This window comes from Danio rerio, chromosome 16 (assembly GCF_049306965.1).
Source record: "Danio rerio strain Tuebingen ecotype United States chromosome 16, GRCz12tu, whole genome shotgun sequence".
Taxonomy (NCBI): domain Eukaryota; kingdom Metazoa; phylum Chordata; class Actinopteri; order Cypriniformes; family Danionidae; genus Danio; species Danio rerio.
The window spans coordinates 37,247,289-37,272,268 of NC_133191.1; the positions used below are offsets into that span (position 1 = coordinate 37,247,289).

At 36.1% G+C, this 24,980-nt stretch overlaps 1 long non-coding RNA gene across 3 annotated transcripts in view; it reads right to left on the reverse strand.

Annotated features, from left to right (window-relative positions):
- LOC141378236 (uncharacterized) overlaps positions 1 to 24,980 on the reverse strand; it is a 65,055-nt gene that overhangs the window by 7,159 nt on the left and 32,916 nt on the right. For all 3 annotated transcript variants that reach the window (XR_012392242.1, XR_012392243.1, XR_012392244.1), the window contains one exon: positions 24,043 to 24,185. This is a non-coding gene — a long non-coding RNA (uncharacterized lncRNA). The remainder of the gene's footprint in view (positions 1 to 24,042; positions 24,186 to 24,980) is intronic.

A 24,980-nucleotide genomic window follows, 5' to 3' on the forward strand; every position in this document is an offset into this window, starting at 1 on the left:
AAGTCGGTTCTCATTCGCATTTTCACTATACATTGGCCATTGAAAATCAACAGTACCTTACATGGTAGGTACTGTGTTGTAAAGTGAAATTGGTTTTAACAAATAAATTCATCTCTTGATTTAGCAAAGGTTAAAAAAAAAAAAAAATCATGGGTCAGCCTTTTCCCGCTCTAAATGACAGAGTAACCACACTCCCACACTGTCCAAGGGTGAAGGTTTCAGCCTTGTTTTAAGTCAAATAATTGCATTGACAGCTGTTGTAATTCATTCACGTCTTTTCCTATTGTACAATGTGTTAAAATACTATCTTAAAGTTTTAAGATTACAACCTTTATATATAAAAGTTGTAAAATTAAGTATTTTAGCTCATATTAAGCCTGTGATTTTTTTCTTCTTCAGTGGAGCATAAATCAACATATTGAATAATGTTCTTGCTGCTCTGTTGTAAGCCAGTCAAAAATGTAAACTGAAATGACTACAATGTTTGTGTGTATTTCTGTGTGTGTTTCTGTGTGTATTTCTGTGTGTGTGTGTGTGTGTGTGTGTGTGTGTGTGTGTGTGTGTGTGTGTGTGTGTGAGTGAGTGAGTGAGTGAGTGAGTGTGTGTGTGTGTGTGTGTGTGTGTGTGTGTGTGTGTGTGTGTGTGTGTGTGTGTGTGTGTGTGTGTGTGTGTGTGTGTGTGTGTGTGTGTGTGTGCGTGTGTGTGTTCGTGTGTGCGTGCGTGTGGTGTGTGTGTGTTGCAGGGAATCTTTTAAAATGACCTTGCAAAGAGTCATTGATTGTGTGATAGTTGTGTAGAGGAATTGTAGATGGTGTGGGGAATGTTACTTAAATTAGAACAGCAAATAATTTGGAAAAAACTTGTAAAGGGCTGATAATCCATATAGGACCAGAAAGTTCCTGCAGCTGAATCATGAGTACCTTTGGTTTGTTAGCAGGTCACATCTTATCAGGGTGCTGTAATCTCTAGCTGATATGCTTTCCCTCCATCTCTAATGGAGTCGTTGCTTAATATTGATGGGTATAGTGAAATAATAATGTTTGTCTAAACTCATTAGCACTTATTTCTCTGTATCTTAGCAGTTAGTTTTTGTGGATATCCATTCAGACCAATGCTAATATATACCTATATAACGATAACAAAAACGATAAATACTTACCGGGCTGGATGTAGAAGTGGATCTGCTAAAGTTCAGTCAGAATGCAAAGAATAGTGTTATAAGACTTTAATCATGGCATTTTTGTTGCTAAACTGGCTGATCTACGTAGGCAGGTAATAATCCTAAAGTGAAGCAAATCTTTTTAAAATTCACAAAAACAAACAAACCCTGATTCAAAAATTAGGTGCGTTTCCATCAAGTTGTTTGAGAGGCTGACTAGTGTCTAGAACTAAATAGTACATAAGGCTGGGCTGTCCAAGCTTGGTGCTGGAGGGTTTAGCTCCAACCCTAATCAAATACACCTGAATCAACTAATTAAGCTTTTACAACAAGTTGGAGCTAAACTCAGCAGGACACCATTCAGGTCGGAGTTTGGACACCCTTGACATAAGGCAAGCATAATAGAGACAACCTAGTTGTTTGGGTGTAAAGTTTTTTAAAAATGATTTCCAAACCTTAAGGGAAAATTGTTTTTGTGAAATAGAGGGATTTTTATTCAAAATATGTTGTTTTTTTATGTGATGGTTAAAAATGCACATTAAAGGTGCCATATACTGCATTGATTTCAAAAGTTTAATTGTTTTCTGATGACTACATATGTGGCTTATGTAAGTTCAAAAATTCTGCAGAGAACAGTTTTATATGACCAGAGGTGTCTAAAGTAGGGACTGCAGGGCCAAAGTTGGCCCATGTTAACCTTTGGTTTTGGCCACCATCCCATCTGAAAAGAAAGCGAGAATGATGGGGAGTTGGTTGGGGTGAATGCTTTTGACAGAGTTCGTCATTTAAAATTTAACGTAACCTTTAGATTCTTTGTTTAATTAACGAGCTACAAAAAAGTAAATGTTTCAGTTAAATGTTGTAAATAAATCAGACTTTTAAAATGTAAATACTGTCAGTTGACAGATTGAGAACAATGCACAAGACATGGGTGGGTTAAATATGTTGTTATAAATGGGATTGTTTATGTCTTTACTTTAATAAGTTCACTATTGACCCTTTTCACATTTCTGGGTTTCTCATTAGCAGAAGGCGTCAGAGCTTGGTAAACAGAGGGCAGTGAACAAATAATTGTTTTACAATCTTATTTGCTGAAATCATAAATGAAAACTCATCAATGGTGTTATCAAGACTTTCTGAATAAGAAAAAAAAATTGTGAGACTGATGACGTCAGTTACAGGAGAAAATAACATCAAATTTCCCATAGATGCTACGTTAAAAACACCTTGCATCAGTGGTAATTCGTTTTTTGTCATTTGAAGCAAAGATGATGTAATACATAAATTTTCTTACATTTAAAAAAAAATCTAAATATTAAAAACTTTCAAGGATTTAAGATTATGATGATTGTTAAACGTGTAATAACAGTCTTGTGAAAAGGGTCCATAAAACAAAAAAATAGACTGCATTATTAATTCATATATTTTAAAGTAAAGTTTTTTGTTATTTTAAAATATTAGCAAATAAATTAGGAAATTACCCATGGCAAATTTAATGTAACACGGTTTGGTATATTTAACTTTGGCCCACAGCCCTGAATCAAGTTTGGTTTTTGGCCCTTTATTAAAAAAAAGGTCTGGGCATCCTGTATATGACGTTTAATAAAGTGTATTGTTGTTTCACTTCAGAGAAATTGCAGTAAGAGCTAAGTGATAAAAGATGATGCTTAAACGTGCATTACTCAGCAGTCTTCATGTGTTTGTAACCTCAAATTACAACATTTCACAAATTTTACAAATAATGTGATAAATTACAAAAAGATACAATAAAACATACCTTCTGCCTATTCAGAGTGATGCTGAATACATTTTAACCTGTATATCCTGCATTTTGCATTCTGAAAAGCTCTAAAGCAATGGCTGATGGAGTCGTTGCATAGAGACTAGTGGGCCATTATTGGTGATTGTGTGTGTTTGATTGTGTGTGTGTGCGGTCCTTTACTGACAACTGCGTGTGTGGATCTTGTCGGAAAATATGGCGAAAAGTCCTAAATGATAGTAATAGTTTGATTGCGGTGTTTACTTCAATAATGCCACTAATATATGCATACTCCACATCTTAATTCCATTTCTGTTTGGTTCAGTTATGACTTTAGTCGGATTAAGGTTAAAAAAAATCGCTGTTTTGAGCTTATGTAGGCTCAAAACAGTTAAAAATTCACGTTTAACTGAATAAACAGTTAGTAAACACAAGTACATCATATTGAACATCATTTATTGTATAATTTAACAGTTTCTCAAGCAGTCTGTGATACATTTTGTAAACAGGAGATGAGCCCCCTTTCTAATGCGCCACCTGGCTTGAGAAACCCTTTCTCAAAGACTTATTATTTGGGTAACATATTCTGAATGCCTTTGGCAGAATTCAAATGAGCCATTTTAATCTAGATTAATCTAGAATAATTCCGAAATTAATCTAAATGAAAAAAAATTAATCTATGCCCACCTATAATAAAAACACATGGTAAAAAGAATTTAGTTAGTTTAGAGAACAAATAAAGGGTCCAACCATTAACTAGCAAGTTGTTTTAAACTGACTATGAATGTAAAAATGAGAATTCTTATTTTACTTTGCTTCATTTGGTTTCCAACCAGTTTGACTTGATTTCTACTGTGCAGTCTGTTCCTCATAGGTAGATATCTTATAACTTTAGGAGATGGTTTTAATGATTTTAAGGTACTTTTAGGAGCAATTTGTATTTTTAGAGCTTGACATTGACCTGATTTCATAATTTGAAAAGCAGCACATTATTATAATTATAATTATTAAAGTTAAATGTCTCTTTTTGTGATTCACAATAGAATTAAAGTTATTGTTCCATCTTGAAACAATATGAGTGTGAGTAAATATCATTTTTAGTTTATTTGTTTTGTTGTTTCGGGCAGTAAAATGATGCTATTTGAGCATGACGATAAACTCCTAAAATTGGAGAACACGCAAAGCTCCGTGATGAGAACCCATAAATATAAGTGCTTTAGTGAAACATTAAACAAGCTCCCTTTGACGTCCAAAACAATTTGCTTATCATCATAAAACACCTGCTAAATCCCCATAAAATCAAAGTGAAAAGGTCAGCTTCCACAAAGTTTTACCTGAAAGCGAATTCCCCAACGTGTAATAAGGCGTTGTTGGTTATCGGGTTATTCCACATGGTTAGGACATGTAGGATAAAATCTTTTTAATAGCACATCTGTTTACAGTGACTAATAGCAATGTATGATTTCATGAGAATAGATATTATAGATTATGTAACAGAGCCAGAGCACGTTAAATAGGTCATAGCAGGTGCAATAACACTAAAGATAAGCGTTTCCATAAAACCTAATTGTGTTTAGCTAGCTAACAGAAGAGTAAGGTTTAATAGATTAGTTCACTCAAAAAAAAAATAAAAAAAAATAAATGAATAATTTACTTACCTTCAAGCCATTTTCGGTGTTAATGACTGTTTATGTCAGATGAACACAGTTAGAACAGTTATTGAACAAATTTTATTCAAGTTCTTCCAAATTGTAATGGTGTTAAATATTAAGTTTAATTATGAATCTTAAAGCTTAGGGTCATGGAGTTACAACATGTACTATGAAGTAGATCAATGTGTTTTGTAGCAGAAATATTTCAAATCTTTATTTTGTAAACTCTAATCATTAACTTCTGGCGACAAATGGCACGACTGACGTATACGATGTATGATACATGATGTAAGATACATGTACACTAGGGCTACTTAATATACCGTTTTAACATTGATATATGGATTTGCAATGTGGAGTTGGGCTTACGGTTGATCAGCAATGAAGAATATACAGTGTTATTTTACATTAGATTTGATTGAGATACACAATGTAGTCAAGTATTAAAGGTACAAAATATTTGAATTCATTCATCAGCCTTACACTGCTACTGTTCACCGCTTAGGTGGCAGTACATGGGGTGGCGTTAGTAATGCCAGATTGAAAACACATCGATGTTGCAATTCTACAATATATATGTGCCGTTAGTTACAAAAACACATCTTATAAGTATTGAATGCATTTTTTCTCCTTAATTAACAAATATATTATATAGTGGGTGATTTTCTCATGATAAATTACTGATGATCTAAGATTTATGATGATTGTGATAATATCGTATTGTATTACTGTACCTGAATATCTAATTATAATTATTTACTAATTATTTCTTTGATTCACTCCGTTACAAGATTGTTCCAATGAATTATTCCATCTAAATGAATGATTTCATTCTGAGTAGAGCTATTCAAGTCATCTGCCGAAATTGTATTCATCTAAAAATCTAGTGTTGTTTTTAATATTGTTATATAATATACGCTACTGTAAGAGTAATATACTGCATAGCATTATACAATAATTCCAAGCCAGCTAATTTTCTTGATTGTTGTTATATTCTATAGTAAGTGGTTCTTACGATATGTGTCTATTTCCAGAGCTTGTTCGACTAATAACTAATAACTAACTGTTTTGTCAGTTTAGTGGCTCATTTTTACAAATTTATACAAGTTCAATCGTACGAAAATGTACAATTTTAAAAAGGAGACGTGGCACCAAACTAGAGGTCTGCATTCCTGCGGCTGTACTGCGGAAGCCATGGGCCCCGACCAAATTTCTTGCAGCACGGGAAAAAATTTCTGAATAAAACGTGGTGGGGGTCGATAACTCTTGTGTAATTTGAACCGGGGCTAGCAGTCTAACAATATAGTACTCCCCAGTCCCAAAGTTATTTTAAAAAAGCATATACAGTTGAAGTCAGAATTATAAGCCCCTCTTTGAATTTTTTTTATTTTTTAAACATTTTCCAAATGATGTTTAACAGGGCAAGGAAACTTTCACAGTATGTCTGATAATATTTTGTCTTCTGGAGAAAGTCTTATATTTGTTTTATTTCGGCTAGAATAAAAGCAGTTATTCATTTATAAACATCATTTAAGGACAAAATTAATAGCCTCTTTAAGCAAATTTTTTTTCAACAGTCAATAATACAATAACTTGCCTAATTACTCCAACCTGCCTAGTTAACCTAATTAACCTAGTTAAGCCTTTAAATGTTACTTTAAGCTGTATAGAAGTGTCTTGAAAAATACCTAGTCAAATATTATTTACTGTCATCATGGCAAAGATAAAATACATCAGTTATTAGAAATGAGTTATTATAACTATTATGTTTAGAAATGTGTTAAAAAAAATCTTCTCTCCGTTAAACATAAATAGGGGAAAAAATAAACAGGTGGCTAATAATACAGGGGGCTAATAATTCTGACTTCAACTGTAGGTGATTTCCTCATTCTTATTGAGCACCTGTACAGCCAGTGCTCGCGACTGTTAGACACCTTGAACGCATGACCAGTGCTTTCTGCATGTGCATTTTATTCGCACAGTTTGTGCACGGATCATCTGCATAACGGTCCTCAAAGCAGGCTTTACCATGGCACAGCATAGTGAAGATGTGCTGTCCTTGAAGGACGTTCAGCTTGCATTAGAAAACGGTCAGTTTGCTGTTAGGAAACACACATCACGCAAGTCTGATGTATTAGATGTCTTTTTCATGTGCCATTGACTCAAATGGAAACCACAGAACCCCATCTGAATAGTTTCATTTTAAATGTGAATGTGCGCGTTCAGCAAATGTGCGACCAGTTTCAGAAGCCTGAAAACCTCAGGTTTAAGCCAACACTCAAATAAAATAAAACTTTCATTTAGCCAACAATCCGTGCACAACCTACAGTTTTATCTGTTATCTCCCTCTTTTGGTAGTACCCAATCTAAATGTGACATTTTGTGACAAATCAGATCTAAATTTACACTTAAATTTACACTATAGCAGGCAGAGAGTGAACAAAGACTGAATACACAGCGGGAGTGGTTGGATGCGGAAAAAAACCTGACGGGAGCGGGACTAAAAAATCAGTCCCACGCAGACCTCTACAACAAACCCCACCCCTAAACCTAACCGTCATTGGGGGATAAGTAAATCATACTAAACTGTACGAATGAGATTGTACGAATTCATAAGAATTAGCCACTAAATCAAAAAGTAACGAATTTGCTGTGAGATTGTGTTGGTTGTACATAACTTGAATTCAGCTGCCACTAAAAGGCAGTGATTGGAGTTTTCCATTTAAAAATGTTAAATACTTCTGTTTTAAAAACACATTGATCCACTTCATAAGACGTGTTAAACTGTTGGCGTATGGTTCAGTTGACCTCAGTATTATGTGCTTTTGGGAGCTTCAAAATAAAAGCCAATATCTAACACCATTATACAGCACTGAAGAGCCAGGATCTGTGTAAAATTTGCTTCAACTATGTTCCAACATTCTTCAAAATATCTTCTTGTAGTCAACAACATCAAACATTTGGAATCACTTAAGGGTGACAAATGGGTGAGACCTATCCCTTTAAAATCTAATAATATGGTTGCTGAATCCATCTGTTTATTAAATGAACAAACATCCTGTTAAATTTAGACCTTACACTCATATGCACACAGTGTCTGATTCATTCAAAACAGAGGTTGATATGGCAGCAGGGATGCTACAATAAATGAATCTGAATGGCGTGCATGTCTCATAAAGTGACTGCATGGCACAGCAAACAGATTATGAGTCACTCATATCTTTATCATATCTTTCTGATTAAATTTGTTGCATTGGTGATGTTGGCTGGAGAGGTGGAGATCGTGACATAAATTAATCAGCTAAATGACTGTGGGTTATTAATTCTTGTATTTCATTTTTATTAATTTTTTTTTTTTTAGAGGATATGTTTGTTTATAATTCATACATTTGATTTTATTTTATTTTAAGGGGATAGTGGGAAAATAAGAAAAATAAGACACTCTGTAATTTTTTCCTTTGTAGTGTTGTATACTATGATGTATTGTCTTGTTAATCTCAATAAAAAAAATAAATGACTGTGGATTAACCAAACCTCAGCTTTGCAGTAAAAATACCCCCTTAAACAAGCTAAATTTACGTGAGAAGCATTGTTGCTAAAATACTGAGAACGCATTTATTTTGGTAGTGTTGGAACAAAACAAGGTGAAACGCATGATTTTAGGGAAATGAAAGTATGCATTATCTAATTTATTCGGTCTGCAGTGGTTAAACGTTTCAGGAATAGATAGCATATATGGCTACACAAATGGATGCCTTATGAAGATTTAGTAAGCGTTTAATTGACCGAGAGACTACTGTAGATCATTGTGGTTTTTCTTGGATCTGTTGTCTCTGCTCTTTACTTGCGAGCACTAAAGATGGAAGTCAGATCTGTAATCATAGTATCTCACTGTTTTCATTGGAAGACAATGCGTTGTCATTATGGACTTTGGCAGTAGCACAGGGAGCTGCTCAAAGTTGGATTCAGGATTTAAGGAGAAAACCTGAATGTCAGAACGTCTTCTACGATTTAAGAAAAAAGGAAGTAAAATATCATCATGCTGAAATAGCTCTGTCATCATGTTCCCTTCCTCTCTCCTATTGATTTCCTATTAAGACCATTCTGCCCTTCGCTAGATTTTCCAAGCATTCGAATGTCTGAAATTAATTAAAAAACGTCCATGCTTTTCCTGCAAACTTGCATAATATTTTGAAAGTCTTCAGTTCTCCAGTGTGCTAAACTTGTGTTTAATGAATCCATTTCCAGACTGGCGGTGCTACCGACAGTAAGTGGAAATAATATTTTAAGTCCTCGAGGCAGAATTCCAGTCTGGCAGCTTCCCACTGCGGGGGTTGTTGGGTTTATAACACTCTCAGAACTTTTCAAGTATTGAGAGCAGCATTGCCCTAGTGCACCCTAGTGTATCTTCATGCATATTCAAGCCTCTGATGGGGTTTGCAGGCATCTACTGGAAGCTGCCATGGGCTGTGGTGATGACTTTATGACTGCACACTTCACTGCACCACTGATGACCACGACTTTGCTTCCCAGAATTTTAAGAGCTGTGGTGTCTCCTCTCTGCAACATTATTGGAGGAATCACTCTAGAATTGGGCTCATGCCTCACAGGGGACTGTAAGACATTCTGCATCTTTGGCAAGATAACAATGGGGTAGACCTCTTTCTTTCTGTTTGTTTGTTTGTTTGTTTGTTTGTTTGTTTGTTTGTTTGTTTGTTTGTTTGTCTGTCTTTATTTTGGTTCGTATATCCATTTGTCTGTTTGTCTGTTTTAGTCTGTCTACCAGCCTTTGTCTGTCTGTCCGTCTGTGTACTGTATATACACTTTAAAAAGTAATTGGTTGACTATTAAAAGAGTAAACCCCTTGACTTCAAATTATTAAGCAAATTAACTTTATGCAGACTTAATAAAATTAAGTCCACTTAATACTTCCAAGTTACAATGGGTTTACTAAACATGCTTCTTAAGGCATCTGATTTTAATATTCTATTTATTTTTTGTCAGATATCGACAACCACTAACTCTTAAGATTTGGAGGCCGATAACCAATATATTCCGACGATTATAGCCTACGAAAAATAAATTATTTAATTTTCTTCGCTTAGCAAAATAACATGCAACTTGACTGTTGCATAAAAATAATAGGTTAAATAACAAAATTACATTTAATTAGCAAACAAGCAAAAAATTTAATTTTAAAGACAATGAAAATAAAAGAACTAAGAACTGAAACCAGCACAAATGTTCTTGAATAAATAATAAGCAGTTTAAAAAAATGTAAACACAATTTTAAGGACAAAATTATTAGCCACTTTATGCTAATTTTATTTCGATAGTCTACAGAACAAACCATCATTATACAATAACTTGCCTAATTACCCTAACCTGCGTAGTTAACCTAATTAACCTATAGTTAAGCCTTTAAATGTCACTTTAAGCTGTAAAGAACACGGGGGCTAATAATTCTCACTTCAACTGTATGTATGTGCTTTGTCAATCTAACAACGATTCTGTCTGTTCTTGCTATTAATTGTGGGAAAAATGATCTGAAAGATATCATGAAAGGTTTGTGATAAACCTCTGTGAGTTTGAAACTAACTGCAGGCGCTGTGTGATGCTCATGCATGCGAAACAAAATCAGACTTTGATGCAACACCTGCGCATTGAGCACAGATAACTTTATGACAAACAGTGCATATAAAGACAGAATGTGGCAGACGGCAGACACCTATGCTGAATTCAGCAACTGGCACACGTCTCCCCTGCTGCCGTTTAAGGTGCTGTGAAGGCTCTGATGGCTTACTATGTGTGTGTGCGTCCTAATAGCCATCATGCTCTCTTGTTATGAGCATTATAAATATGCCGACTGAATACAATCTTACACCAACAACACATGGCAAACAACGTGTTGATAATAACAAATAATCATATTAGATTACAAACAACCCAATGCGTGTACATCGCTGCTATTATGTTTACACATGGAATGATTTCCTGAGGCAATTTAAACCAAAATACTCATTAGCCCCTTTTACACCTACAGACCTTACAGGTCTTTGAATATTTTTCCAGACACATTTAGCTGCTAAATGTTAGTCAGATAATGTTTCTATGCCAACTGTGTAAAATAAAAAATAGATAAAATGCTTATGATAAACCGTTGTTTGTTTACCTTCAAGCTCTGACGCGTGTGCAGGTAAAGCAGCCAGTGAGCGCCAGTTTGCACACATATTATAAACATCTTGACATGCTTAAGTGTTCCTCCTTATGTTTTCATCAAAGTTGTTCACAATACTTATCTAGCGACAGAGTTTGTGGTGTAGTCAGATGTTTACAAATACAAGCGCAGTCGTTTACAGCTCATTTCTGGTCCCTAGTTTATTCCCTTTTTTAAAGTAAAGTAACTACACTTTTTCCAGTGTTTGACTGTTGGTCTGTCTGTCTATATCTCTGTCTTTTGATCTATCTCTCTTTGTCTGTCTATACGTTAAAATGGGTTTGTATCTAAAAGAAACAAAATATAACAACAAAAAATGACATTTGCAGTTTGTTTAAACTACCTATTTAAATTGAGCTGAAACAACACAATTCTTGATTCTTTGGGGGGACAGCTTAATTGTTTTATGTTCAATCCATTGAAACTTGTAAAAAAACCATTTAACTCCTTGATATTGTCCCAACACAAATTGATTGTGTGGAACTCAGCATTTTTTTTACAGTGTAATTGTGTTTTTTTTAACAATGTAATACTGCTGGCGTTGGAACTTATATGACGTCAGTGCTGTTAGTAACATTTGGCAGAGTATCTTGCTTGTTAGAGGATTCCTCTGGTGTTGAAGGTGGACAGTTTTGGATATTAGTGTCCATCACTGCTTCTCCTGTTACAAGAAACTAACTTAAATACATGAGGACAGACACATTACGCAACTTCTGATACGGTTCCTTATAAGGCTGGGGTTCTCTCACTGATTTGGGATGCTCCATTTGAGGGAGACCCTAAATATAGCTTTACACTTCCCCCAATGTCTTAGAAAGTGTGCTGTAAAATGTGTTATATGTGTTTCACAATCATTTCACGTCTCTGCTGAGATCTGCTGTCTCACTGTTTATGAATGCTATATAACCAGTTGTATTCCTAACCCGTATTACATAAACTTAAGACCTGCAGTAAGACTTAAAAATCTTTTAGGTATGACTATTGTCGCAACGAGTCTTTTTTTTTTTTTTTGTAAATATCCACCCACACTTTTCATTTCTTCTGCGACACACAAATGCAGATGTCCTTACGCAACAAGAGGCCCGGCAGTAAATTTGACCCTTGTGCTTAAAAGAGCAACTGTCTGAAGGCATCTACCATCCTCCAACACTAAATATGATACAGGCCTGAAAAACAAATCCACAATCTGTCATAAACCCAGTGCTCATCTTTTCCTTACTTGTTTAGTTCATCTATAAAAATGAATCTAAGTTATACAATGTCTATATATGATTAGTTGTTCCACTTTTTTTGGAAATTGGCAAATTTTTCCCACATAATATTCACTTAGGGTTTACCCACACTCCGCACAGTTGCATTGAACCATGCCGGTGCATGATTGTATGTCTATAACTATAACAATGGCGATGACCTACAGCAACTGAGAGAGCAGCATCCACCAGTATGGGTATTTGCAGGCCAGCGGGAGGTTGGGGGAGAAGTTAAAAGGGGTTCTTTTCAGTATAGCCTCCTGAGAACAAGCCAATTTACTTTTTAGTGAACATTGTGTTTCATAAATTTTCTTTGAATTTTTTGAGCTACTATGTCAAGTCCGGTTGTATTGTTCAGAGGACATCCTGGGCTTTCTAGTAATATGTCATTTGAATGGCTGGCATGCTAGCAACCACTTCTTACACTGCATCCAAAATGGCCGACATGCAAACAAGCACATTTTATGGGAAGGAAGGAGGTATGTAAAATTTAGCTTTTTAAATGTTTTTTTTTTTTTTTTTACTATTATTATAACATATATATTTCTTTATTAAAGTGTCAGGAACAATACATTTAGCTTTCAAAGCTGTTAACTTGTTTTTGTTTCAAAATATCATCCTTTTTTAAATGTCAACTATAGTGGACACCAGCACCATCTTAATGTAATTAATGACTACATGTTTTAGGGGGAAGAACTGAAGCAGAGAGGATTCTCTAAGGCCGTACTCACACTAGGTACAGTTGCCTCGAACCGGGCCAAAGCACGATTGTCCCCCCTCCCGACTCCCCTGACGGCCTGCACTCACACTAGAATCAGGCCTGGGCACGCTTACGTCATCGATGCTGCGCTGTTCAGTGAGCGCTCACGCTCACGCTCAGCACAGAGGGGATTTCTTCAGTTTTATCGCTTTGGAATGCGGTGACACGCAGTCAGATATTTCGCAGAACAGATCCGCCACTTTTGGCGCTCATAAACAATCCAGTAGGCCCTAAGATAGTTGAGGGACACTTTGACTTAGAGTCTGACAATCAGAGAATTAGAGACAATTAGAGAATGACAACCAGTTTTAAATCGCTTTTATGTTAAATTTGTTTTGGATTAACATTAATTTTTTTTTTTTTTTTTAGTTCGGCTCTCTTTCAGACTAAACTGTTTCAGGAATTTTAATACAAATGGAAAAAATGGCTTTTGTTTAGTTTTTGTTACATTAATATTGGATTAATATCCCTTTACAGCCATATCCTGTACAGTTTTGCTGTCTGAGTGGCGGTCGTTTTAAACTAAAATAGTCCTGTGGTCCACTACAGTGGACATTCTGTAAAATTTAAAATAAAAACAAAATGTAAAAACTCAAAATTGTAGAATTTTTTTCACCCAAAGGATGTAGGAAATCACAGAAAAAAAAATAAAAATCTCAGGAGGCTATTTGGACCCAAGAAATGGAGGAAAAACTAGAGGAAATTTCTAGAGAAATTGCTAATTCCCTTCAAAAGGCCAAGTGAGAAAAAAATAAGTACATTTTCTACCCCACTAAAGGCTTCTCTCTCATTATGTATTAATACTACAAAAGATATATACTACGTGATCTCGCATTGTTTCCATGTCATTTCTCACGTGTTTTCGGTTTTGGAATGTAGTTTGTGGACCGAGACAAAGTTGCCGGCGATTCCTCCTATTGTAAAGTCATGCAGTGTGAAACCCCCTGTCACCAATCCATCTTGCAGTGTAAACACAGCAGCGACGAAACGCTTCTCTAGATACTCATGCAGTGTGAAAACACAATTACTTTGAAAATCAGTCTGAACTCTAAAAAAGAGAAGCGCTCTTGATCAGTACAGTAAAGATTGCTTTAGTTATATTGTTTTGTATTATTGTAGTTCGCTTTGGGATGCGGTGACATAGTCAAATCTTTTGCTGAACAGATTCACCAAGTTTGACGCTCATACTTTCATAAAGTCATCATGTGAGTGAGGCATTTGCATCTTTAATGACCTGACAGGCCAGGGACAGCCAACCGGGCTTGATTCGGAGCAATCACTTGCCAAACGAATCGGGAAATGGGGGTCAAATGTGCCCAGGTACAATTCGGTTCGGATAGCCTAGTGTGAATACACCCTTAGAGCTAACATTTGAGTTTTACCATTTCTTTAAAGTCCATTCAGCCAATCTTCTAGTCTGGTGAGAGCACTTTAGCTTAGCTTAGCATAAATCACTGGATCGGATTAGACAATTGGCATGCAACAATTTTTTTGTTTTGATAATTTTCCATTTAAAGCTTGACTTTTCTGTCGTTACATTGTGTGTTTTGTGGAAAATTTAAATTTGCTATTTTCTAGGTCGATATTGCCAGAAACTATAACCGATTAGCTTTAAATATAAAAAACAGCTTTAAATATAACTCTTTAAAGTTTCACTTTTAGTTTGGCTGAAATAAAAATATTAATTAAAGAATAAAAAAAAAACTGTTATATTTTCAGGCCTTTTTAGAAAAAAAAACATTTTGGCTACAGAACAAACCACTGCTGTCCGATTATTTGCCCTAATTACCCAAGTTAAGCTTTTAAATTCCACTTTAGGCTGAACACTATTATTTTTGCTAAATAATTAGTCAAATATTATGTGTCATCATGACAATGACAAAAGATGTTAAATATTAGAAATTAGTTATTCAAACTGTTTAAAAATGTGTTGGAATTTTAAATTTTTTTTTTAAATAAACCATTAAATAGCACTTGGAAAATATTTTGGGGTAAAAAAAGTTAATTTCAGAGGAGGCTTAATAATTTGGTCTTCAAGTGTACAAGGGTGGCACACCTTGTTGTCCATGACGCAAATCTTAAGCAAACATGACAAAATAACTATTAATCACAGAGAGCGGCCAGTTTAAGTGTGGAGTGTTTCAAGGCCTGAAGGGAGATTATCAGGGTTGGGCTGTTCTTTTGTTTGTGCGGTTTCGTGGAGAATTAGGGTTTTGTATGCCATGGCCAGGTAGAACAAATGTTTCTGTGTACTGTACTAATGCAACATTGAGCTCCGTACATCGTAAAACGTAACAAACAATATAAAAATGAAAAACACAAAACACAGAGTCAAAACTACCACAGCAAATGTGTTAAAAACTTGTGTTAATTTTGACTTAAACTAGTCGTTAAGGTCTGTAAAAGTCCTTCAGTCAGCGTTAATCTACATTATAGATACTGTAAGGTTACATAACACGGTTGTAAAAGTTGAACAGTCTCATGCAGGGACGCCTAGATAAGAACTTGTGGATCTTATCAAACATTAACAGGAACAAGGCCTAGAATAGTTGAATGGCCTGGTAACACCAAGACTAAAAGACAAACAGTGTTGTTTTATATAGGGAATCTCTCTGGTACATACTTGAGAGATAATGCTGTCTGCCTCAATAGTTATCTACAAAACATGTACATCAGTAAAAGTACATTCAAAGGTTTGGGGTCAGTGAGTTTTGTAAGAAATTGATTGTTATTTCAAAAGGATGCATTTAACGGATTAAACATCAAAAAAAAAAAAGACATTTGTGTTTCAAGTAAACTTTCTATATGATAAAGAATATAACATTTCACTAGTTATTTTGCAAGTGCTAGTATTCATCTTAAAGTGCAATTTAAATGTTTAACTGGGTCATTGTGTTAACTAAGTTTGGTTAACTTGGCAAATCACTGGACAAAAGTGGTTTGTTCTGTAGCGAGTCAGCACTACATTTTTTTTGTTGCTTGTAAACTATTTATTTAAAGTAAGCTGCATCAACACAATTCTTGAGTTTTTTTTTTTAGTTCAGCTTGTTTTATGTTCAATCTACACTGAAAGAAGAATTGGATTTACTAAAGTGTTTCAAATTAAGTGGTTGTAAACAATTTATTTGGGCTGAATTTAAAAAAATAAGTTGAACATTACTATATTTAATTTGTTTAAATTCAACACCTAAATTGTTTGCAACAATTTTGCAGACATCATTTTTTCAGTGTATTTCAATTTGCAAAAACAATTAAGTTAACTTAAATTATATAAGGGGCTAATATAAGGGGCTAATAATATTGACCATAGCAGTTTTAAAAATGTATTAAATGTACATTTACTGGCCACTTTATTAGGTACACCTTACTAGTACCAGGTTGGACCCCATTTTGCCTTCAGAGCTGCCTTAATCCTCCATAGCATAGATTCAGCAAGGTACTGGAAATATTCCTCTGTGATTTTGGTCCATATTGACATGGTAGCATCATGCAGTTGATGCAGATTTGTCAGCTGCACATCTATGATGTGAATCTCCCATTCCACCACATCACAAAGGTGTTCTATTGGACTGAGAACTGGTGACTGTGGAGGCCAATTGAGCACAGTGAACTCATTGTCATGTTCAAGAAATCAGTCTGAGATGATTCACGTTTTACGACATGGCTCTTTATGCTGCTGGAAGTAGCCATCAGAAGATGGGTACATTGTGATTTATAAAGGGATGGACATGGTCAGCAACAATACTCAGGTAGGCTGTGGCATTGACACAATGCTCAATGGGTACTTATGGGCCTAAAGTGTGCCAACAAAATATCTCCCACACCATTACACCACCAGCATGAACTGTTGATACAAGGCAGGATGGATCCATGCTTTCATGTTGTTGATGCTAAATTCTGACCCTACCATCCAAATGGCGCAGCAGAATTCGAGACTCATCAGATCTTTTTTTGGATAATTTTCTGTAAACCCTAGGGATAGTTGTATGTGAAAATCCCAGAAGATCAGCAGTTTCTTTAATACTCATATCAGCCCATCTGGCCCCAACAACCATACCATGTTCAAAGTCACCTAAATCACTTTCCTTCCCCATTCTGATGCTTGGTTTAAACTGCAGCAAATCGTCTTGATCATGTCAACATGCCTAAATGCACTGAGTTGCTGCCATGTGATTTGGCTGATTAGATATTTGCGTTGACAAGCAGTTGGACTAGGTGTACCTAATAAAGTGGCCGGTGAGTGTATTTTATTTAGTTTCAGCTAAACTTAAAGAAATAAGACTTTCTCCAGAATAAAAATATAATAGTAAATACTATTGTCTTGCTCTGAAAAAAAAAAATTTAACACTTGTTAAAATGTAAAAAAAAGGTGTTTTGTGTTCATTTACAATTTTGAATTGCATTATGGGACATTGATTTCTGTTCCAACAACTTCTGATGCTGACTTTATATGACAAAACTGTATTGTATTAGTTGGTCATGTAAATCAGGGTACAAGAACAACATGTTGAGCTTTTTCTGTTATTTTACTGCTAGATTTCTATGTATGTTATTTCTTATACAATATATTATTAAAAGCATCCTGTGAATCATGACCTGTTAATTATCACAGTGTGGATAAAGCAAGGAGAAAAGCTATTCTAGAAAATGATTCTGACCTTAAGTCAACATAGACACAGCAGAAAAATGAGGAAGTCCATTTCTTCATTATTATAAGTGAACCGATGAACAGTCAGTTATGTAATATACGTCATACGTCTGTTGTCCTTTTCACAAAGCTTTGCGCCTCACCCGAGCGGTAATGCGGTATGGATAAAATGTATTCAGGATCATGTTAGTCACATTGAGATGTCTCGTGACATTCTCCAAGATTTGTATCATCCCAGCGAGTGTCCCTTTTTAGGTCTTCTCCATGCCCTTAAAAATGGGCTCATTTATTTCTCTCGATTTTCTTAATTATAAGCGGCTGGTAATGGTAATTAGTGCTTGATGTGGTCGAAAGCATACCATCCTGCAATCTAGTTATGGCACAACACATTTTATGAGGCTGCATTGAACCCTTTGTGTTTATTCTTTTGATGACTTGAGTAAGTCATTGTCAGAACCTCCCATGAAAAGCTCAATAACACCAGAATGTGGGTTGTAAAATGTAACATGAGGATTTGTCTGTTATCAATGTTCAGTGCAGTCTTAAACCTGGGTCACTATGATGACTTGCATATTCCTAGCAAGCATCTATGCGTTCATAATCGTATAATAATAGCATAGGGTTACACATGATTTTGATGGTCCTCATTTTGTTACTATAGGTATCTTTGCAGCTAAAAGGGAACTAACTCTATTAGAGTATCGTGGTGTGTTTATCATAGATATTTACATTAGATGCTGCCTATGCTAATATTGCATATTGGATAAAATGCGCCAATAGAGCTGCCATTTTAGTACAGGGTAGCTCTCCTTTGAAATTATTGTGGGACCATGGTGCAGTAGAGGACTGGCCATCTAGAGCCAGCGATATATATATACAAACACATATATCTATGATTGGGATTTTTCCCGGTGGTCAGTATGCAAATGCATTTTTTTAAATGACGAAAATGTATAATTTTACATCACTTTTCTACATCGATGGATAAGTGATTGCACAGGCATTGCCGACAAAGAGAGTGTGTGTTTGTGTGCATGGAAATGCATTATCTCCCTCCCTGTTAATTAATCCGTGTCCTGAAACACACCCCCTCTCCTGATGTCACTTCTTATTCTAACAAAGGGAGCGATTCTTTTTTTTAATGAATATCCGCATTATGAATAACTCCTTCACTTAGACGACAATAATACGAGTTTCAGCACCGCAGCATCTTGATGTCATATTTCATTTACATTATTTGCTTATTTTATTCAAAACTAGCATAGTCCTGGTATTTAGTGCAAGTTGGTGTTACTTTGCCTTATGGTTATTGCCATGACTGTATAATCATAAATAACGTTACTCATTGAGAACAAAAGTTCGCAACATACAAAAACGTAAAAAACGAAGTCTTCCCTATGAAATGTTCTGCCTTTGTGCTTTTTTTTTCTTTGTTTGGTGGTTACTACACCCGTACACAGTGCTAAAGTCCAGCATCTACACATTGGCTTTAGTCTTGACTAGTGGATGACTAGTGAATGTCGTTTGCCTCGGAAGTACTGTACAAAAGTGGCGGCACTATTGACATATGCTCAGAGGCCGTATGCAATATCTAGTGTATATATCTATGTGTTTGCACCTGAGTGTTTTCCATTTACTTACATTTTCAAATTGTATTACGGGACCTTGATCTCTGCTGACAACTTTTGTTGGTGAAAAGTTTAATGAAGTGAATTTTGTTGCCAAGTACTTTGACACAATAAATTGTCTGGGTTGGTCTTGTAAATTAGTCATGTAAAAAAACTGGGTAATGAACTGCCAGTGGCTTCTTTTATTGTGCACATTTCTTTTATTTCTCTATTGACCTTATTGTGCAATGCTGAAGTTTGCGATTGTTTTGGAACTTCTGATTTAGTCACCTAGAAGAAATGACTAGAAATAATAAACGTCAGAAAATGGTCAAACTAATTACACAAACAAGTCTGTTTATGACTATACATAAACATAATAATAATATAAGAAGAAAATGTCAGTTTGCAACATCAAGCAGCATAACAAGCTGTAAATGTCTGAAAACCAATGGAAGTGAATGAGACCGGAAGTTTCCAGCTAATAAGGTTCCAATGGCGTCGCACTAGCTTGTATGCGAAGAATAAGATCACTAGTTTTTGATATATTGTTTCAAACTACTAAGAACTAAAAAAGTTATCACTAAAAGTGACCTATCATTGTCAACATCAAAAATATTCATTGAAATAAACTGAAATAATGAAACTTGAGCAACTGTTAATTAAAAGATATATTTTTTACAGTGGGGTTTGTTTGTTTGGTGAAAAATTAAAGATACTGCGGGTCCTGCTTACTTAGCATTTGTACAATGATTTGTAAATCCATTGTTGAAAACACAAAACAAAGTATTTTATGCCATATATTTTGAGATGGAATGTTCTGAACATCTAATCAGTGCTAGGCTAAACATCCTCAATGTAAAGAACAGCAAAACAGCACAGAGAATTACTCCATCAGACACATGATGCAAGGAGACACATTTCCTATGACTATAACTATAATTGGCAACATTGTGACTATGACAAAAAAGAACAAAGCTAGGTATGTTTGAGGATTCTGTGCTTTTTATGGTCGCATCTTGTGACATCATATCCTCTTTTTCTTTCATTTAGATTTCTTTGGTCTATGCTGGATATGCATTTCAGTCAAACTGCACCAGTTTGCTTGGAAATGTATTGAGACCCACATTTTTAGTGGCCTGAGATCCACTTGTTTAAATCCAATGGCAGCCTTTCACACTAAAATTCCGTTCAGACTACACATTTTTTATTGTCCAGTATGACAGTCACTGTGTCAGATTATGCTATTTTAGTCTGGATAAAATATTTATATGTCTTGGGTATCGCATGTGCCAGACTACATTGCTTTCTAGTTACTAGTACTATATAATCAACCCAGGCTCATTCTAAACGTAGTCCCGTGGACGTTTCTGGAGTATGCGAATTATGTAGCCAAAGGTAATTATGGCTGCATTTAATTTCTTAAGAAAACGCTATGGGGCGGTATGACGCTGTTCCTTTTGCGCTTACCAACCGACCGCTTATCTCTGTGTGGAGGGCTTTCCCACTGCAACCAGTTTGTCCAGTTACAGTAGCTCGCTGTGTACATCAGCGAACTTGAGACGCAGAGAGGAGTTTACCACGATGACAACGACCGGGTTCGAGTTCGAGAAAGAGCGGTTCCAGAAATCAGGTAAGACAAAAACAGAATCCAAAAAATGAAGTGAACAAGTTCATAACAGGGTGAGAATGTGGTAAAATCCGAAAACGTGCTAAAAATCAGACAAGGGCTTTTCTTTTTCTGGACGGCTTTTGTAAATTGTTGGTTGGGTTTAGAAAAGTAAGCGGGTGGGCGGGTCAATTGGTAAAATTGGTTGGGTTTAGGGAAGGAGGAAGGTGGGTCAGCCAACTGGCCGTTCGCCAAGGTAATTCAGTTCATTCAGTCAGACAGATGGTCGTTCGACAGCAGCCTCTGGTGGGTTTACACGAGAACAGCACGGGTGCGAACGGCACTCGCGAGAGACAATTGTTATATGAAAAAGCGGCCTCTTGTGGATTCGCAAACAAAAACTGCAAAAATACATACCTCCCGGGACTTATTTTGCGGTCTCCAGAAGCGTCCACAGGACAACGTTTTCAGAAGGAGCCTGGGTTGCATATACTAGGCCACTGCCAAATTGGTAGTGGTGTTGGTGAGACCAGCAGGAGGTGTTCAAACTGCAGTCTGTGTGCATCATAATGCCCCAGTATACTGAAGGATGATGCTACACTGTTAGTGAGCGTTGTCTTTCGAATCAAATGTTAAATTAAGGTCCTGACTCTCTGTGTTTGGAAATCCAATGGCACTTCTAGTAAAAAGCAGGGGTGTAACCCTGGTGTCCTGGCCAAATTCTCTCCATTGGCCCTTACCCATTATCCCCATCCACTGAATTGGTTCAATTACTATTTCTCCACTCCACTTATAGCTATTGTGTGGTAAGCGCATTAGCGATGTTGTCCTGTAGCTGCTTCCACATCATCTAAGTGGAGGCTGCACACTGGTGGTGGTGTGTAGAGACTGCCACCATGATTGTAAAGCATTTTGGGTGTATGGCCATAACCTTTAACTGTGCTATAGGAATGCACATTACTTACTATACTATGTACTAGGAATGTTGAACTGAGTGGTCCTGCAAAATCTACGGAAAATTGACAATATAAGATGGAGATGTCTCTTAAATATGAACGCAAGCGGTCAAATAAGATGAATTTGAGCCTTTGTTTATATCAGGTAGAAACAAGAAGGCCTTAGTAGTTTATTTGGGGACAAAGTAAAGAGCATCAAAGTAAAGTCAAAGTCAGTTATGAACCTGACAGTCTACTAATACTCTAATGACTGCTAGTTGACATGTAGATGCAAAGTTACTTTAAGTACTAACAAAACTGCCTAAAGTAAAACAGGGTGGTTGCATTCCAAACTAAGAGACTAGTTTTGAATCCTTTACAAACAATTTTGGGATTTAGATGCACCCTTTCTTGGGTGTGAGATAGGGAAGAGCCTGATTGTTTGCCAAAAAGAGATGCTTTTTCTTTAAGCTGAAGATATCTGTCTACATGCATTAGGTCAGTTGGAAACACCCAGATGGGTGCTCCATGTGCTGCCATTACCGATCCACGTCTACCCTTCAGTGACGGCGAGCTGAATATCAAGTATTGCCTTAGTCTCACTCTGTTTGGATGTTCTGAGACCTTTCTAATGTCTGATTTAATTTTTATATAACTTTTATGATGGCAGCTTGTTAGACTGTAAAAATTTGATCCCCATGTCAAATTATTATGTCAGTTGTCAATGTCAGACTGTATAACAATCAAGACGCATCAAAAACAGACATACCTGTACACTAGAAAACTCATCCAGGGTTTTTTTTAAATGTGTTTATACTGCACTTAAGGTGTATACTTGTATACTTAATTGACAGGAAGGGTCTGCAGGTAGAGAGAAAAATAGTGATAGAGTTCATTAAATGAATGGGGATGATTAGGGTCATGTCCACACTAATACATTTTCGTTTAAAAGCGTATATTTGTATCTTCGTTTTGGCCTGTGGTCTAGCCTGAACACTGAACACCCACCAGTGACCTACTCCGACATCCATTGTTCTCTGTGTCGGTTCTATGTTAAGCTGCTTTGACACAATTTACATTGTAAAAGTGCAATAGACATAAAGATTAATTGAATTCTGCGCACACTAGGGCTTCATCCAAAATTGCATACTTCCATACTATGTAGTACACTGTTCAAATTTATAGGAGTCGAAAATCAGTATGCAAGAAGTACCTGGATAACTTACTACATCCGGTGATATTCTGAAGTGCGCATGCGATGAACACTAGGCTATCCCATGATGCAAGAGAATTCATGAATGGGAGGGAAGCAACGCCACTGACACAGGAAGGGCCTGTCATCATGACAAAACAGCGGATGTAGTGCATCCTAGTTCCATTCATTCTACTCGCATTCATACTGTATAGAACGTACTTTTCTAATGATCGCGTAGTACATTCAAATTCAAATGCAGAACCCACTGAATAGTAGGCGATTTCAGACGCAGCCTGTGTTGTGTTTTGAGGCTAAAAAGTACCTTTTTTAAAACTCTATCCAACTTGGAAAAATTAAAAACAACATTTTTCCTGTCTCATGTTGTGTATAGTGAAAACGGAGACTTTCCAAAATCTATTCCGCATTTTTAGCATTGTGACTAATTCAGCTAAAATGGCGAATGATATTGTGTTGTTGTGTTATTTTGGATGTTCTCCGTTTTGACCGCATTGTTAAAGATTTATGTCATTTTGCACATGCTCCAGATAGTTTTTCTTCAAAGGACAGCGCATTTTTACTGAGAACTGTTGTTTTGGCATTTCTTCCATTCTATATTCTTGCTTGCGTTTTCATCTTTATACTCGTTTTACTCTTATCAACGACTTATTGTCGACCAATTTTAAACGTGCGTTTCCTCAACATATTACAGTGATGTTTCAAAGTAAAGTAAATAGACAAAAATTACAAAAATGATGCAGGTCAGTCTAGCGTCTTACATCTAAACGGATGTGAAATACAGGAAAAGTGCTTTCAAAAATTTTTGTGTGGATAACCAACTTTTGGGAAACAACTGAATGTTATAGAGTTGATGCTGAGCAATTGTTGATGAAAGCACTGTTTTTTAAATTCATCCGAATAAGTGTGGATGGCAGTATTTCTCAACCACGTTCCTGGAGGACTATCAACACTGCATGTTTTAGATGTCTCCTTTGTCACACCCATAACAGGTCTTTCAGTCTCTGCTAATGAGCTGATGATCTGAATCAGGTGTGTTAATGAAACATGTGCTGCATCCCAATTTGCATACTTACAACGCTCAAAGTATGTACTTTTTTGTGAAGGAAAAATATACACTTTTGAGTATGCAAGCTTTGAGACACTACTTCCTCGTTAACAGATTGTTATGTTGCTTAGTGAGCCCTGTTAATCATCCACACATCATCCCCATTTCTTTCATATTTAATTGCCTACCTTATTGGAGAAGCAGCAGCAGGATAATCTCCCATTCACAAGTCTTTCATGCAGAGAAATCTCCTCAGGTGTTTGGATAATTCTGCTTTTTGAAGGTAATGTCCAACTACATCTTTATAGAAGTTCACGTTGTCACAAATGCACTGCAATAAAGGAAATGAGATTTAAATATTTTCATGTGGGATAGATTTTAAATAACAGCCATACAAACATCTTTACAGAAGCCTACTTGACGGTTGGTCTCGCACGTCTGCCATGTTTGTAGTTGATTTACACTTTTCACACGCATTTGTAGTTCTGATCAAATTCCCGTCCAACATGCAATGTATTTTGGGCAATATCAGCAGTTAGAATATGGATGCTTTTACACTTTGAATTTTTACTGGAAATAGTTAACCATCCGGGCACTTTTGGCATACTCTTATCAACATACTACGATTTGGGACATACTCATTTTATTTTTAAATACTATTTAGGATGGATATTATGCATGTTGGGATGCAGCAATGGAAAAAGTGCAGAGCTTGTGGTCCCCCAGAAACGTAGTTGAGAAACACAGTTCTATGGTAAAGGGCTAATTAGGGGAATTTGGTCGGGACACTGAGGGTTACACTCCTACTCTTTACAACTTGGCCATGGGATTTTTAATGACCACAGAGATTCCTCAGTTTAATGTCTCACCTGAATGACAATGCTTTGTAACCTTATGATACATGGAGCAATTTGTAAAGCAATAGTCCACGGCAATATTGGAGAGCAATTTTGTGTGTCTACTTTAATATTTCGAATGGGCAACAAAATTATTTCTGGAGCCCTGTATCTCACCTGGTTGCCCACTGATGGCTTCTTTGCCTACTATAGTTTCCCCATCACCAGGACCACATAGACAGAAAGGTAAGCATCACTGCTGGCTTCACTTACCTCACATTCAACGGCTA